Genomic DNA, 16,550 nt, shown 5'->3' with positions numbered 1-16,550 from the left:
CAGGGAGGAATTCAAAGCTAACTGCGATATTGTGAGCCATAACAACATTTCCTTTTTTTATCAAGCCCGGCGATACCATATTCCTCTCGCGGCTCCTGCAATCCCTCCCTAATCTCTGTTCCTACAAACTTACCTTTGTAATATATAGCACATGAACATCTAGAAGTGTATAACACACGTTCAGAAAAATATAACACATCAACATCATGAAATATATAACACATCAACATCATGAAATATATAACACATCACATTCCTGAAATATAGAACATATCAACATCATGAAATACATAAACATCACACCCATGAAGGAGTATCTGGAGACAGGCGGTGGGTGGGGAGAGACGACCTGCACCCTCCCCACTCCCCAGCCCCATCTATGACCGTTGTCGGGGCAGTGATGCATGGCTTAATTAATACCTGGAGATGTGTGCTATCCCATGCTGGGCCCGGACATGGCAGCTTGCTCCTCTGCTCCAGCCTGCACCTCACATGGGTCATGTCTGTCACCGACTCCTGGCACTTTGTCGTTGAACGATGAAAGCCTGGGCCTGAGAAACTGTACTTCAGTGAATGTGTGTAGTCTGTGTTTACAAGTTAACATACATCTTTGCCATAGTACATCTCGCTATTTTTATACCAACTGATTCCTTGAAGACTGATTCTCTTTAATAACAAAATTCACTTTCATTAAAATTAATTATTAATCTCGAATAAATTTTTCTGTGAAGGCCATAACTGACATTTTTCTCTTCATTATTGATGTAAATTGTCGTCTTTACATTTCTATTTTTATATTATTATTGCTTTTGTTAAAGACAATCAACTGTTTTAACTGACAGAACAAAGGTTATTATGTGCTGGCAGCAAATAGGGATTATCTCCATGTAGGGGCTAACGGCAGTTTTCAACCGTTCTTGTCGCGGAAAATATTCACTTACTATTTTTCCTTTAATTCCTGGTATATTATCTAGTCAAATTATTTTTATTTACTTTTTATTTTATATAGTCATTAAGCCTTTTTTTAATTGAAATTTAAAGCTGGTGGAAAATCGCTAGCATTTACTGTTGAGGCAGGTGTGCAGGTCTCTGGTGCTGACACCTGTGGTAGCTCATTACAGAGCGCTGGACCTTTGACACCAATGCGCCCTCGTCAGTCAGTTTAAAAAAGAAAACAAACAAAAGGTCATTAGACGCGTAGTTTGCCACGAGGGCAGATTACTTCTAGTAGCGAATAAGTAACAATGGTTGAAAGTAGGCCGACCACATCTAGTCACAGGCTGTGGGAGGCCAGCCACCTCTGTAAGCAGCTGCGGAGAAACTAAAGTCTGAATCATCCTCACGAGGGATAAATAACCTCGCCCCAAGCGCTTCTGAATAGGTGTCAGTGGTCATACGATCCACCTGCAGTGCTCATGTTGGTTTTACATATATCTATATCAGGCCGGTTAATTAATAATGAGATTATACGACAACGATACAAGCTATTGCTGTGCTATCCGAGTCTTTCTCGTGAACAGGATTTGTTTTAACAGGAGGAGGAACTTGTGTGGCCTATCGTTGGAAGCAGTATCTCGAGGCAGTGACATCGCAGACTATCGGCTGCTGATGAATGCTCATTTGATAGAGCGGAGCAAAAACAGGAAAAAGAAAAGAGTCAGAGGTAACACAGATTGAGTAGGCTTTGATTATGATAAAGCGAGATATGATTCAGATAAAATGGCGCGGCGCAAGCAGGCTCTCCGGGAACATGATCGACAATTAAAAGAAAAAAATATCCGCGGGAGAGGAAAGTTGGAATGCAAGACAAAAAAAAAAAAAAAAAATCAGGCCTGTTTCTCACCCATCTATTCACTCCATTTCCTTCCCCACCTACCCCCACCACCATCACGCGCCCATAGACAAGTTCGGCATGTCAAGAAGAAGTTATTGTTGGAAAACCTTGGTGGGCTGAAACAGGAAGTCGGAGACGATATCAGAAAAATAAGCAGCACAAACTGGAAGCGAAGCCAGTTCTGCAGGGGCTGGCATTTTTCACGACGACCTGCAGAAGCGGAGTGTCTGGACTCATCTGTTTTATCAGCCCAGGCTCACACACCGCGACAGCTGCACTTCTTTTTTCCTGATGACAAATCTTCCTCCGCTGGTGATAAATCGTGTCACTGCCTGCGCGTCCACCACGGCTTCAACTTGACGACGTAAACTTCTCGTTTGGATCACAACTACCCTCTACCCCGGGACTGTCCACAAATTATTCTTAACAGTTCGAAAGTTGGAAAACACGAAATAAAAAAGAAAACAAAGGGAAAAAAAATTCCTACGTTGAATTCGCCATTAATTTGATCAATCAGACCGAGATTAATGTGTTGGGTGAGACAGCGATGGTGAATACTTTTTGATAACAGTTTTCTCCTCTTTAGAAAAAGAAAACCTTTACAGCACAACTTCCGGTAGTAGGGTAGTCTGACAAACAAAAGTATTGCCTGGCGCACCGACCTGTCACGAATGCCACATGCCAAACTGGCAGCACGGCGCGCCCCGGCCCTCCACAGCTAACGAGACTGATAAATAGTCGCTTGATTCACCTGCCGCGCTGCGGTGCCAGGCGCCTCGCCCGCCCAGCGCCCAGCCGCCATTCTGCTCCAGCCAATGGGAGCGCCGAAACTACTGCATGCTGGGGTCACATCTGAGGTCAACCTGTCGTCTGCTTCTCCGCGGTCCCTCTCGGTAGTCGAGCATTACGCGCCGACTCGACTGAGCTGGTCAGCCGAAAATATAAATTTGAGAATGCACGTTGCTTGATTTTTGCTGGCGGTTAATTGCCACGCGACTGAGAAAGTAAGCCCTCGAGTAACATCAGCTTTACGAGGCAGGAGTAGCTCTGAAGTAGATTTATCCAACGGTGGCTCCAGTTGTCCGCTGTCGCTCGAATCCTCATCTCCCGATAAAAGCAAGGTAAGAAAACTCTTGGTCTCTTGTCAACACTCGCATTGTTTTGCTATGTTTTACCGGGTTTCAAGCCGTTGCTGTTCGGATTGTAATTGTGACGAGAGAAAGCAAGTAAGACACGGCGAACGTCTATTGTACTTTCGATGAAATGCCGCTAGACATCGCTAGACATCGCCCTCAGTACAGCTCTCTCTCTCTCGCCGAGGCATGGGTGCTGTCTGTACCTTCAAGGCTTTTTTTTTTCAGTATTCCTCGTAAAGCTGCTTAGCACTACTAAATACTGAGCAGCTGTTTAACGTCGGGGTTTTCTGTTTCTAACGAGTCCTGTCAGCAAGATTGATCGCACTCTCAGTGTCTGGAAGTGCCATCTGCTCTGACTGTCGAATGATTGGAAATGTCTTCCAACACCAACAAGCATCATGTGTACCCGCTGTCGCTGTGGCTGCTGCCATCTCATTTCCGTGACAACCAGTTCTGGAATCAGACTTTTGCATGAATGGTTAGACTGTTGTTGTTGCTGTTGTTGAGGATAAACTGTTGACAGTTTTTCTTCCACACTTGAATGGTCGTCCACTTCAGTGGTCGTTGGAAATATTTTTTTACTCTGTTTTGAAACATGATTTTGTTACTTTGGCTACCGTGTCAGCGTTGGTATCAGCACATATGAGCGCACACACACACAAACACATATAAACCTACCTTGAAATGACCATGTACACGCGAGTCGCGGACACACACATACACAGCTGGGTGGAGAAGAAAGTGTGAGACAAATGTGTGATCAGATAATATAATTTTTTCCGACAAATTCTGTCTCCAGTACTTTGTATCTGGGGTTGAGTAGGGGTATATGCGCGTGCGTGCATGTGTGGTATTTTCTACAATTTTTTGTTTGTTTGCTGTGATTGTATTAAAAACAGCAATATCTTTGAATAAGTATCTGCACAGTTGAATGAAAAACTTTTGGAAAGGGTATTATATGTGTGTTACTGATGGGGACGAGCATGCACAATTGTGCAGGGAATGTTTTACACATTACAACTAAGAAACAACCGCCAACAGGACTCACAATGCTAGAGAGCTAGTGCCTGTAATCTGCTGACCACAGTTTGTAGCCCACAACTGCCGGCTTAGCAGTTGCAGAGATGTAAATAAATCTGACCTTGAGATATGATCTACATTCTACAGCTTTAGCTTTTTTTCTCACACCCAAAACTGCTTTATTCATGTTCAGAATAAATTATAATACAACAACAAAGCTTGCTTGTTTACCTGAATTCTCAACTAAATGCCTTTTTCAAATTAAGTATACAACTTTTTTTTTTTTAAATGGAGCTTTGACAGATTTGTGATAAGGACAAAATTCCCGGCGATTTTTTTTAAAATGAGTTTTTTTGTTTTCTTCGCGTAAACATATTTATACACTTAAAAGAAACCGAGGAATTGTTTGAGCTTGCTGGTGGTAGCTGAAGTATCTCAGATGCTGTTTCCTGATTTGTAGCCACTGTATTTTATTGTTGATATGCAAAGATGTTTCACATTTACGCTAGTTGTTTCCTAAAGGTAAAGTCCTTGACCATCAGCTTTTTAAGTGATGTTAAATGTCTCGAAAATAATGGAAATATTAAGAGAAAAAAGCTAATAATAGATGATGATGATGATGATGATGATGATGATTATTATTATTATTATTATTATTATTATTATTATTATTAATATTATTATTACCTATATACTATCTTATAAATATGCAACCGCGTGTAAAATCCATCCCGCAGTGCCTAGGTTTAATGTATTAGGAATTATTTTAAAAGTTTACACGAGGTTACAGATTTTATTTCTTTATATGCGCAAATGCAATTACCGGTACCTGAAGGTTTTTAACTCGAGAATTGGAGGGAGCTACACGCCCTGAATTTTAAAATTATCATCTTGTATTCATCTTGCATTTTACAAGAAATCTGCACTGGAGTATGTCTTTTACAAACCTCCCCTTGCCGTTCTTTGGGTGCATGAAAATGGTATACAAACCAGCTGGCTGTTTTTCATCCCAGCTATTTTTCTCCCCAGCGGACCTTTTCATCCAGCGACTAGACCATTTTGTAAGATTTGCCAGCAGACCGTTTTTTTAAACCAACACTGAGGTCAACCACATGCCCAGCACAGCAGCATTTCACAAAGGGACACCACAATTTAAATAAAACAAGTTGCCGACATAGCGACCCAGTTGCCGAGGAGGGAGGGCATGTAACCGTATACCAACATATTATCATAGCAGCCATTTTTGGTGGGCTAGAGAAACACAGCTTGACAGAACATGTGGCTAAAGCGGTTGACTTAAGTGAATGGTACGTGATAAACAACAACAAAAAATGTGTGATTTTTTTTTTGGTGGTAATGATTGGTTCCTAAGAAAAAAAATCATTCACCGTGTGTGGGCGTGTGTATTAGCTTAACCAGAAGAGCACTTGAAAGTTTATGGCTTTTGCTAATCGAAAATCAGCTCACTGATTACAGCTGAGTGGTTAACAAAATGAAAGAAAAGTAAAGAAAAACTGAAGATTGTTTTTTTTTTTAATTGTGATGTTTGCAGTCTAGTAACGCCCCTTACTGCTTACTGTGGCTTCCTCAGTACTGATGGCAGTATAATCACGTGATACTGCTGTAAATAATTCACTTGTAAAAGCGATAGGGATAACTGGAGTTTTAAAGATAACAGAACAATTTTGTTCCATGCGTAATGAAGTGTTTCTCAAACTGAAAAGTATTTGAAGGATCGTAAATAAATAAAATCACGACTTGTTATAGTGTCTGGATACAAACTATGAAGACAGTCTTGAAAAAAATTACTTTTTTAAAATGTAAGTTAAAAAATGAGTTTTGCACTCTCGAAAAAGTTGCTATCATTGACAAGTCGTCAGAATATTAGAAAATTCGGGTGGGCTGAAACGAGAAGTCGGACACGGCATCCTAAACCAAAATGTCGCTTAGTTAATTTTAAGTGTCTTCGATACAACGAAACATGTAAACAAAGCTTCTCCGTGTCATTCAGGGAGGGCGGAGTCCATTCCGCGCGTGCTTTTTGCATTATTCGTTATTAGCGTACAATCACTCTCAGTCTCAACTAAATGAAACATAATTTCCTGTGTGAAGCAATTTGTTTCATTAGACACAAAACTTTTTAAATATTAGGAGGCCTTTTTTTTTTTTTTTTTTTTTGTTAAACACAGTCTAAATGATTTCTTACAGAATTCATACAAAATAGTATTTCACATTTTTGTGCATTTGCAAAAGTTTAATGTTAGGATATTAGAATGAGTCGCCTGGGGTAGAAAAGCAAAGATGTCTTTAGTCATAAATGTTAAGCAGTGCCTACCTGTTTTGAAGGGAGGAGACTTGTACTGCAGCTTGAGTGAGATATTTTCGGCGCCATTTTTACAATAGATTGCTAAGATTGCTTGCTTTTCTCTCAGTAAATGAAAAAATTTGCCTCATGTCATAGTGGTTTGTTTGTTTGTTTACTTTGATGCTGTCTTCAATCGACGCTTTCTTTAACACTTTCTGAAATCTAGAAGTTTCCTCGAATTCTGACAATAAATAGTAATAAACGGTTGCATTTGAAGACATGACTAGACCAATCAGAGCTCTCGCTTCCGGTTTTGCTGCTCAAGTGGTGCGAGTTCTCTACTCTGTCACTTCACATAAAGATGCGCCATCCACATTGTCCTTTTTCCTCCATATGCATTATGTGGAAAGAACTTTCCTGAGTGAAATTCTGAAATGTGAAATCAGATACAGGAATTTAAGTGACGCAACTTCCTTTTCTGTAATGTAAATAAATTGTAAAGTAACTGTAACTGTGCTCTGGAGGTCTGTCATCATTATATATTGCTTGAATCTCTATGTCAGTATGGTGTTTAAAGAAATTCCAAATTAGGCGCATTATAAGTAATAAATGATATGGATTGCATTAATATTATTCCTGATGCATACACAACCCTTAATTCGTTATAAATATTTTGGTTTCTTGCAATTCGCAGGGAAATAGAGCATTATGTTTAAACTTGTTCTTGCTTTATTGAGAAAATATACCAGGAAGACGGGAAGAGAGTGAACATATATAGTTTCTTGACTTCAGGCAGCTGGGTATTCTTGAGGGTTTTTTTTTTTTAAGGGACGCCGCTAAAGAAAGATCCTGCTTAGCTCCTCCTCCGTGTATCTGGCACGGGCATGCAACCCTAGCAACTGGCAGCAGACGATAAGGACGGGTGATGTACGCTTGGATAGCTGACGCATCAGATAACACTTCCTTGCTGACACTTTTCTAGTCCTAAGGTGATTTCTCTCCCCTCACGAGTGACACAGATGTGTGGCTGCGAAGACTTACTCCGCTGACTCTTTGACTTTTGCTTTCAAACTTTCCGCTGGCAGTACCGGAGACGGGGCTTGGGGGAGCGAACACCGCGCTGCCATCATTCCCTCTTGCACTCACTGGTGATGTGGGATCCGGGCACTTGTTCCTAGAGCAGTCACTGTATATAATGAATGGCAACGGTTGGTGTACATTCTGAATAGCAACGGTTCGCTGGGCGACAAGATGTCTGTGCCGGCAACCCTGCCAGGTGCTGGGTTGAAAGATCCTCCTCACTCCAGGCGAGTCATAGCAAGGTAAGCTATCTTAGCCTGCTTTCTGTTTTTTTGCAAACTGAGGTTACGTTTGTCATGCAAATAGTTAGCAGACCTCTCACCTTTTCTAAACACTTTACGATTCCCCTTTTCCCGAACAGCTAAATAGGTGCAGTGGGAAACGGGATATTTGTTTAGCTACAGGTTTAGGAAATTTAAATGTGACCCCAGTGCACTAGGTAAGTGTGAGTGTCAGGCTTCGACCAACCGACCGCTTCAATTTCTGTGTGGTCAGGAACATTTCCAGAAAAGTGGCATGGCTTTTGTCACGTGTACACGAGAGAAATGGCAAAGTGCGCCGAAGAGGTTAAAGAAAAACGAAATTTCAGGTTCTGGCAGAGAAAGGGAAAGCAAGAAGTCTAGCCAGGAAACGTTGACGATGGAGACTTCTGTGGACTACCCCGCCACACCCATCACCCACCCCCTATCCTGGCCGCCTCTTATCGTTTGAGAGTATTAAAATGCACTTCGCTCGCGCTGCGGCCATAGTGGGATGTAAAGCCAAAATGGGGGTCGACGTTCCTGAGTCTGCAGACAGCAGCACCGAGTGGCCCTTTTCTTGTTTGATACACTTTATTCGTCTGCCGAATGTGGGCGATGTCAGGAGCCTGGACTCCGCTGGTGTGCGTAAGTGCGCGCGCGAGGAGAGGAAATGGCGTGCTGTCACCACCAATCAGGCGGCATCTCGCACAACAAGGCACTGCTGTCGGGGCGGGAAATCAGCGCATTGCACGTGCACCTTCCCTCCATCGCCAGCACAAATCTGCAGGAGCATTGATAACATCGATCCCGAGGGCGAACGGCTGGCTCTGTGGCAGGAGCGCCGGAGGGAGAGGGGAGGGGGTCTTTTAGAATAAGCGGAGTGTGAACGTTTCTGAGGGAAAAGGCGGAACTTGCGGATAAAAGAGTCCAATAGATGGTTAAGAGGGGTGGATAAGTAGATATATCTGACGATTGACCCGACCCGGACGGAATCCATCTTCCCTACTTTTTTTATTTTCATTTTTGATGGTCATTTGCAGAATAATATCATGTTTCAACACTCATTCCTTCTAATGAATGTGCAGGAACATTATTAGCTACCTTCGGCTTATGCATAGTTCTGTTATAAACAGATTTGAGATTTTAATGCAGTTCGCATTGTCTTTTTAAGATACCAAGATAAGTAAAAGCATAATGCTTCAAAGTGAGTTTAAACACTAATGTGAATAGGGAAGCGGCTACCCGCGTCGAAACCCAAATGCGCGTGGCACAATACCCGTCGTCCCAGGTGTCGGGCATGCGCAGTTTATTGTTGAGGAAGGTTAAATCAGGGAAAGTGGATGGGCAACACCTTCACAAAACAAGATGGACCTAAAAAAAAAAAAATATGGTCTCTAACACTTCACCCTCCAACGACCCTAAACAGGGGACGACCACAGTGTGAATAGATATATGTACGACTGCATACATCTCTGAGTACCTAGACAGACAGCTTGCACATCTGTAGCACGGCAAATTCATTTTATTTTGAAAGCTTAAGATAATCTACAGGTAGATATTAATAAAAAAAAAACAACAATGTTATCAACAGTACTCTCACTGCACGTGCGTGCACACGCGCGCGCTTGAAAAAAAAACCGACTGTGGTTGTTATCGTTCGGGTCGGACCTGTAAGCCATCAATAGACTAGCTACTAGCCTAACTGCTACAGTCGTGTCCTATACTAGCTGTCTCAGCTGTCCTAGCCTAGCTAACCAAAATAGCCTCACACTTCTCTTCCTGTAATTAAATTGGTCGTTCCTATGGGGCGGTTAGCTAAGAACTCCCGTTGCTGAACGTCCCCAAGCCTGCCGAGGCAAATGGAAGGAAAACAGAGAGAAGTGGGCCGGCAAAGAGAATTGGGCTGGCCCGCCGCGGCAACGTTTCCTTCCCTCGGCCCATCGTCGCCCTCTCGCCGAGCTTTCACGAGACAACCGCCCTTTTGTCCAGACCTCCTCAGCCGTAAAATTCCAGAAAATGGCTACACGTGGCTGTTGTGACAGGTTGAAGGGTCGGCAAAATTAAATTCGGCAGTACTGAATCGATTTTATATCGGGGCTTGGGGGTAGCTCTCGAGGGCTTGGGTGTGGTGACAATGGCAGTATTATGGTGGTCTTTCCCGCCGATGAGCGCTTTTATCTGGCCAGCAAGTGGGGTCGTTATGCCGTTTGCTGGCGAGTGTCGGATCAACCCGCTTCACGTCTCCAAGATCGTGGTTTCAGGGCTATAGCAATCATTTGTGGACGAAAGCACACGCTGATGCCACAGTGTCAAGCCTGTATCCTCGCTAATAAATGTCTTTTTAACTGGGCACATATTTGTCGAATATGGGACTCTGAAAGACCCCCCACCACACACACACACACACCTTTCTTTTAAACGCGGCAGTCATATTAAAATTGCCATAGTCAGATATTCATTCTAATGGGACCTTCCATCCTTGCAACTTTTGTTTCCCGGGGTGTTTCTTGTGCCACTGTTGTTTCCGCGCATTCAGGAAGGAATGACAGCAGTGGCAAGAAAAAAAAAGTTGAATACAGTGTGGGAAAAATCAACAAAAACTAGTTTCACAATGTGGGAAAATCAACAAACTCGTTTTTAGTCCCTTAACCACCCACGGAGGCACACATCACACATCGCCAAACTGTACTCTCATTGCCCGGATGTGACTCGGCGACATAGTAATCAGGAGAGTGGTTGATGTATGGATTTGGCAAGGCTGCTAAACGTTTCCGTCGCATGACCACTTGATTTATCCAGAAGCACACAACCCTGGTAGACCCACGGAACCACTTCCTGACAAGTGTAAACCCACGCACCTTGCACTACTAAACTACAGGGCTATCCGAGAAAGCGGCTTAATGCATGGATTAAAAGGACATAGGAAACGTGATGATGATGAAAAGCACGGGATTCCTAGCACAGGTATGGGCTTTCTGCACATAAAGGTATTGTGAGACATCATGAAAAAAAAAAATTGTGTAAACTTGAAAATGACCTAGATACTTATGCCAGAGACACTGATTTAGGACACTTTAATTAGATAAACAATAGCGGTCGGTTACTCTTTAAGAACTATATATATATTTTGATCAGAGGGATGTCCCCTCCCCTAACTGGCTGTTGTATTTGTCTTACCTGACGTCGTCCTGATGTGTGACTTGTGATTGTATGTTTTTGACGGGGCTGCCATTGTGGGTGTGGAGTGTAGTCCTCTTCTTTTCTTCAGTTCCTCTTCGACAGTTCAATGATCTTCATGTCCGCTTGATGAGTGAACTTTCGTGTGTGCTGGGGCTGTCCGTCGTCCAGTGGGTCTGTTGGATGTGCTGTGTAGAACTGTATTTGATGTGGAATGTATTCCGGCTTGTACGACATGTTTGATATCTGGCCTGCCGATCGCGTTCATGTTGTGTGCAGACGACAATATTTGACGTAGTGTACAGTCATTTTGTTCTGACGTCACATTATTTTCACGTCACAACATGTCAGCAGTGAAGCGCCTTGAGTTGTCCAGAGAGGAGGATAAGGCGCTATACAAGCCAACTGTTATTATTATCATATAGAGATACTACACACTACTCCTAGGGTAAGTGTAATGTCGAAATAACACTGTTGCCGTCTGTTGAATGTGGTATTTAGAACTATATTTTCCATATAAATAGTCCGAACTGTTCGACATGTTTGATATTTGGCCTGCGGATTGCGTTCATGTTGTGTGCAGACGATATTTGACGTTTTGTACCGTCATTACCGACAACAGCAGCAACATCGTCATGAACGGCCAGAAACTGGAGGAGGTCAACAGCTTCAAGTATTTGGGTGCCACCCTGACTAGAGATGGTTGCTGTACAGCAGAGATCCGTATCAGGATTGGTATGGCAACATCCGCAATGTCCAGGCTGGACAGGATCTGGCGAAGCAACTCAATCAGCTTCAGTACCAAGCACAGGCTGTACAAGTCCCTCGTAGTGTCAATCCTTCTCTACGGCTGCGAGACTTGGACGCTGCTTGCCGCAACGGAGAAGAAACTCCAGGCCTTGAGAACAAGTGCCTGAGAAAGCTGCTCGCCGCATCTCGTACCGCGAACACAAGACCAACGCATACGTACGGAGCACCGTAACCTCTCTCGTGGGCCCACATGAGCCCTTCTGGCAACAGTGAAGCGGCGCAAGCTCGCCTGGTTCGGTCACGTCACCCGCCACAACACCCTGTCAAGACGATCCTACAAGGAACCCTCGAAGGGAGCCGTCGTCGTGGTCGTCCGAGGAAAAGCTGGGTCACCAACATCAAAGAATGGACCGAACGCGAGATGCCAGACCTGCTCTCATCTGCTCAAGACAGGACCGGGTGGAAAATTCTGTCTGTTGCTGCTGCCAGACGGTCCCCCCTACGCCCGGACCGGGCATGGGATTGACCTGACCTGACCTGACCGTCATTTTATTCTGACGTCACATTATTTTTGCGTCACATGTCAGCTGTGAAGCACCCTGAGCTTGTCCAGAGGGGAGGATATGGAGCTACACAAGCCAACTCTTCTTATTTTAATATAGAGATACCACTCACTACCTCCACGGTAAATAATGCCGAAATAACACCAGTGCTTTGTGGTGGTTGGTGCGCCAGAGCTCTGTTCTCTCTCGCGACACCAGGCGGCGTCAGGTGTATGGCCAGCCCCCAGCAAGTGATAAACGGGCGGCTGCCTCGTGTTTGGAGGCGACCCGCGGGTCAGGAAAGTTTTTGTTTCGATGGCAGATTTGAGACACATGGCCGCTTGAGAAACGTAGATAGGGCGGGCACAGTGCAAGCGCCTGAACCACAAGTTAAAAATTTCCCGTGCCACCAGCCTTCTAGGAGGGGTGGATTGGGGTGGGGTGGGCCCTCGCTCGCAGTTACTCTCGCCACCTCTCGTGCACCCACACACCACACACGCCCGCAAAAGAAAGAAAAAAAAAAAAGAGCTGTGTGACTTGAACCCAAGCCTGCTGCCTACAAGTCGATGTCGACATCGGTTTCTTGCTGAAGCTGGTGCACGACCATCGCTGCTGACCAGCCAGTCGCTGGGTATCGATCGAGGTCTGCCGTGAGTCTGCAGGGTCGACTCCTGGGGCAGGTCTTGAGAGAGAAGCAGCAGCAGCAGCAGCGCGGGCGACACAGCGGAGGAAGCCACGGTAAGACAGACTAATCACACGGCTGTGTTGCTTCGCCTTGATTATTCCTCCGCCTAGTGAACCGCGGCCCGTGCATGTTCCACTGCTCTACCGGTACAAGCGCGCGAGCCCGCACGCGCGGGAGGGGTGCTCGCAGGCCGCCCTTTCGTACGCTCCATTTGCCCGCCATTCAGCGCCGCGAGTTATGGGGCGTGAAATATGAGAGTAATAACCGAGAATTAATTTCTTAGTGAGTAAAGCCAGCGTTAACGTTGGCATGTTTGTTCTGGGGAACTGCTCAGCAGTGTTAGCACGTGTCTCGATGCAGTCTCACGGCCTCTTATTCTTACTGGATGATATATGCCTGGAGGGTTAGGAGCGGTGGGGGAGGGGGAGAGAGGGTGTGGCGGCTGTGAGCAACAACAGTAGAAAAGGAGAAAGGGAGAGAATGCAGGGTTTTTCTCTTGATCGTGGAAGCCAGATAGGCTTTGGAGGCAGTCTTTTTTTTTTCTTTGGAAGTGGGATGAGACAGACGTAAAGCGAAGTACAGATTTTAGCACGATTTGTCTCGTTCACAAAGTAATGTACAAACGTATCGAGAGGAGAGCAACGTGATCTTTGTGTCTGTGTGTGCGTGCTCGCTTGAGTGGGGCATATCTGGTAAAATGAAGTTAAATAAACGAGGAGCAGATGAACGAAGGACTAGCAACCTCCTTGCTCCACCTCCCCCCTCCACTTTCAGATTATCTCCGCCTGGTTGTCGGCCGCTGGGTGGAGGGTAGGGGTAGCGCGGGAAAACATTGGAAGCACGTGGTCTCCTGGCAAAGACAGAAACACAAGAATACTTATTTATTTTGGTGCTCGCCAGAAACGCGCCGACTTCCCATGGAATGAACAATGTCGGCATTCCCTGTGCTGCAGCGAAGCAGAGGACATGGTTTGGGCAGATTTTTTTTTTTTTGAGGGCGAGCCTCTCCTCCCACCTTCACTAACTAGACCCGCACAGCTGGAGCAGGGTCGCCTGACATCGCTTTGCAAGGGTTTGCGTTCGTGCGAGCTGGTCTGCGCGCGCATGCTCGTTGGTAAAGGCTAATCCACCTCACCTGTCGTGATGAAAACAGCCTCCACCCGACGAAGGGTGTAGCTCGGCGCTAGAACCCCTTTGCCAGCAGTTTCGCTCCGGTTTCAAGCTAGGATTTCACCTCTCCTTGTTATGCTGCTTACACTGTCGTTTAACCTGTTCGTGGCACTCGAGACCTAATCCGGGGGACTGTAGCAGCTTTCGGCATGCAGTGCGACACAAAGCTACACGTAAGCAAAGCAAGGAGAGAGTTTAATCTTCTGTATTGTAAACAACCCCACCATGATCTCAAATTACTTAACTCTACACTTTCACGTTGTAAAGGTTTTGCGAACAGCCCGGGTAAATTTATATTCACTAGAATAATTGTGTGAGAGAGATAGAGGGAGAGGGGCAGAGAGAAGGCAAGAGGTGGTGAAGAGAAAACTATATTTTTTACATTAGCCTTTTCGCGGCTTGCACCAAGAACCCCCTTTTTGTACCCGTTTAACAGTTTTCAGGGTATGTTCTATGGACCTAAAGGCTGACGACCTACTGTAGCTACCCAAGCCTTTCACTTGCACATCCAATGATCAGAACTTAGGCTCGACGTGGAAAACAGTTTTTAATACCCAGGCCTTGTCCACCCTGTGCTCTTCTCCTGTTAAGGGCTGTACTGAATAGAGTTAAATTATTTTCCTTTTTGTATTAATTTTGTTAAACTATGAATCTACATAAGTCAGTGGGAGCATAATTTAAACGACACCATTCAAGTGTTATTCTTTGTGACTAATTAATATGATCAATTAATATGAATATTTCTGTGTATACATTTTCACGTGTCCCAGAAACCTGGTTTTTATTGTTCTTTGGTTCACACTAATTATCTGATACAGAAGAGTTTTATATTCTTCTCCAGATATATAATGCATGCACTTAAGGAAGTATTATTACTTAAAGAAATAGAATACAAAAATTAATGGACAAATGTTGAACAGCTGTGTTACATGACTTAGGAAAGAAGCTTTTAAAATTTGGAACAAAGTCATTTATAGTTTACCGTCGCCATCGCCATGACAGAAATAGCAGAACAGGGGTGGAGCTTCGCCGAGGGATTCCCTAAACCCAACCCTAAATAAGTAATCCTAAAAGTCAGGTGACTGAATAGCTTCTGTGAGGTCGTCCTCTTTGTCATGCATACTGACGATAAGCTGTATTTATGACAAAAAATCCTATATTTTGTCACTAAATACATATAACAGCATTCTACCTTCTGGCCGACTTGAACAGGTAATCTTAAGCTTTACAATATTATCGGACTTTTTATCACTCACTACCCTCCCTGAAGGTAAAGCAGTAAATGTAACGAACAACAGCGTAACAAAGCAACCTGCGAGTGTCCGCTGTTCTGTTGGCGGCCATGACGGTGGCACGAGGCGCATTCACAGCACCATCCGCATTTCATTTAATTTACTTCTGTGCATCCAGGCAGGGTCAGAGATGGGCGTAAGAACGGGAGCGAGTTGGACTGTGGTTTAATTTACTTCTGTGCATGCAGGCAGGGCCATAGCCGGGTGTAAGGACGGGAGCGAGGTTGGACTGTGGTGAGAGAGGATCGATAGAAGCGCAGCATAAACAGCCTGATGGGCCATTGATGAGCTGCAACAGGACTCTGGGTCGCCGGGACAGCATCAAACCCTCGTAAAATCCCGGACTGGAGCGCGGATCTGGCACGGCGGGGCTCCACGGAGAATCGTTAAAAACTCGAATTAGCATTTTACGCACGGGGTTGACTGTATTTGTCGAGACGCTGCATATGCACTGAGTCGGAAAGAGTTTTCCTCAATGAGATTTACTTGAGAGTGTGATTTGGGCAGGCTAATCAGGAGGATTTCTGGTGACCGCACTTAACTCGACATGGTGGCTGCATTCGCGAATACTCATAAATTGTTATGATTGACGTGTGATGTTTCTTGTCTGATGATTAATGCTTCAGCGTGATTGGTTGAACGTGAGTGTGTTTAAAGGGGTACACATAAGGTTTAAAACATTTCTTCTGCCAGTTTCTCTTGACGTGTTTGCTGCTGATTTTCCCCATTCCCTCCCCTGATCCTCTGTACATGGCTTTTTACATCCTTCGCTTTTATTCAACAAGGTGGCGGGGATGGAGGATCTGTCACTCGCTTCGCGTTTTTCAGCCATCATAGACAATGAACAAACACCCCCTTTCTCGTCTTTTGGAACAGGTGAAGCACACCGAGTCGCATCTACACAGGAGGGAACTCTAAAATTCTCTTCAGCTTCATTTCGATCTGTGCAATCGGGGATTTCAAACATGGTGAAAAACAAGCCAAATTCGTAGCATTGAGACAAAGCAATAGATAGCAAAAAATGAGGAAATGTGGCTGTAAATGGCGCCAAATTGCTCGTGTGATGGTTAGTGTTTATGTCCATGTCGCAGTGTGTATAAGCGAACGGGGAAAAAGTTGTTTAGTGGCTGTCCTCCCAAACTGTCGTCATAAGGTTTCGAATGTGATACAAAATACACTAAGAACTTGTACAACTTTCTTTTTGAGAGATATGCTGGCTTTCACCAGAAGAAGATATAATAGTTATGAAAAACTACTCAGGAAAGTAGCTTGCTAATATTTCATATCGATCCTGCAGTTTGTTTACATGTCCGCCAT

The 16,550-nt window shown here is 44.5% G+C and overlaps 1 protein-coding gene and 1 long non-coding RNA gene across 5 annotated transcripts in view; one reads left to right on the top strand and one right to left on the bottom strand.

Annotated features, from left to right (window-relative positions):
- Nucleotides 1-2,399: 2,399 nt before the first annotated feature.
- LOC112570739 (extracellular tyrosine-protein kinase PKDCC-like) overlaps nt 2,400-16,550 on the top strand; it is a 44,694-nt gene continuing 30,543 nt past the window's right edge. The window contains exon 1 of one of the 4 annotated variants that reach the window (XM_025249331.1): nt 2,400-2,955. The gene's annotated coding sequence lies outside the window, so the exon portion shown is untranslated. Of the gene's footprint in view, nt 2,956-7,067; nt 7,618-11,134; nt 11,243-12,608; nt 12,825-16,550 lie in introns of those variants that run through there. The other 3 variants (XM_025249333.1, XM_025249336.1, XM_025249335.1) reach the window with 3 other exon arrangements.
- Nucleotides 6,452-11,074, bottom strand: LOC112570742. The gene is made up of 2 exons (XR_003100691.1): nt 10,795-11,074; nt 6,452-6,724 (listed from the first exon to the last, which is right to left on the bottom strand). It is a non-coding gene; the product is annotated as an uncharacterized LOC112570742 (long non-coding RNA).

Source organism: Pomacea canaliculata, linkage group LG8, assembly GCF_003073045.1.
Source record: "Pomacea canaliculata isolate SZHN2017 linkage group LG8, ASM307304v1, whole genome shotgun sequence".
Lineage (NCBI taxonomy): Eukaryota > Metazoa > Mollusca > Gastropoda > Architaenioglossa > Ampullariidae > Pomacea > Pomacea canaliculata.
This window is presented reverse-complemented; position numbering and strand designations above follow the sequence as displayed.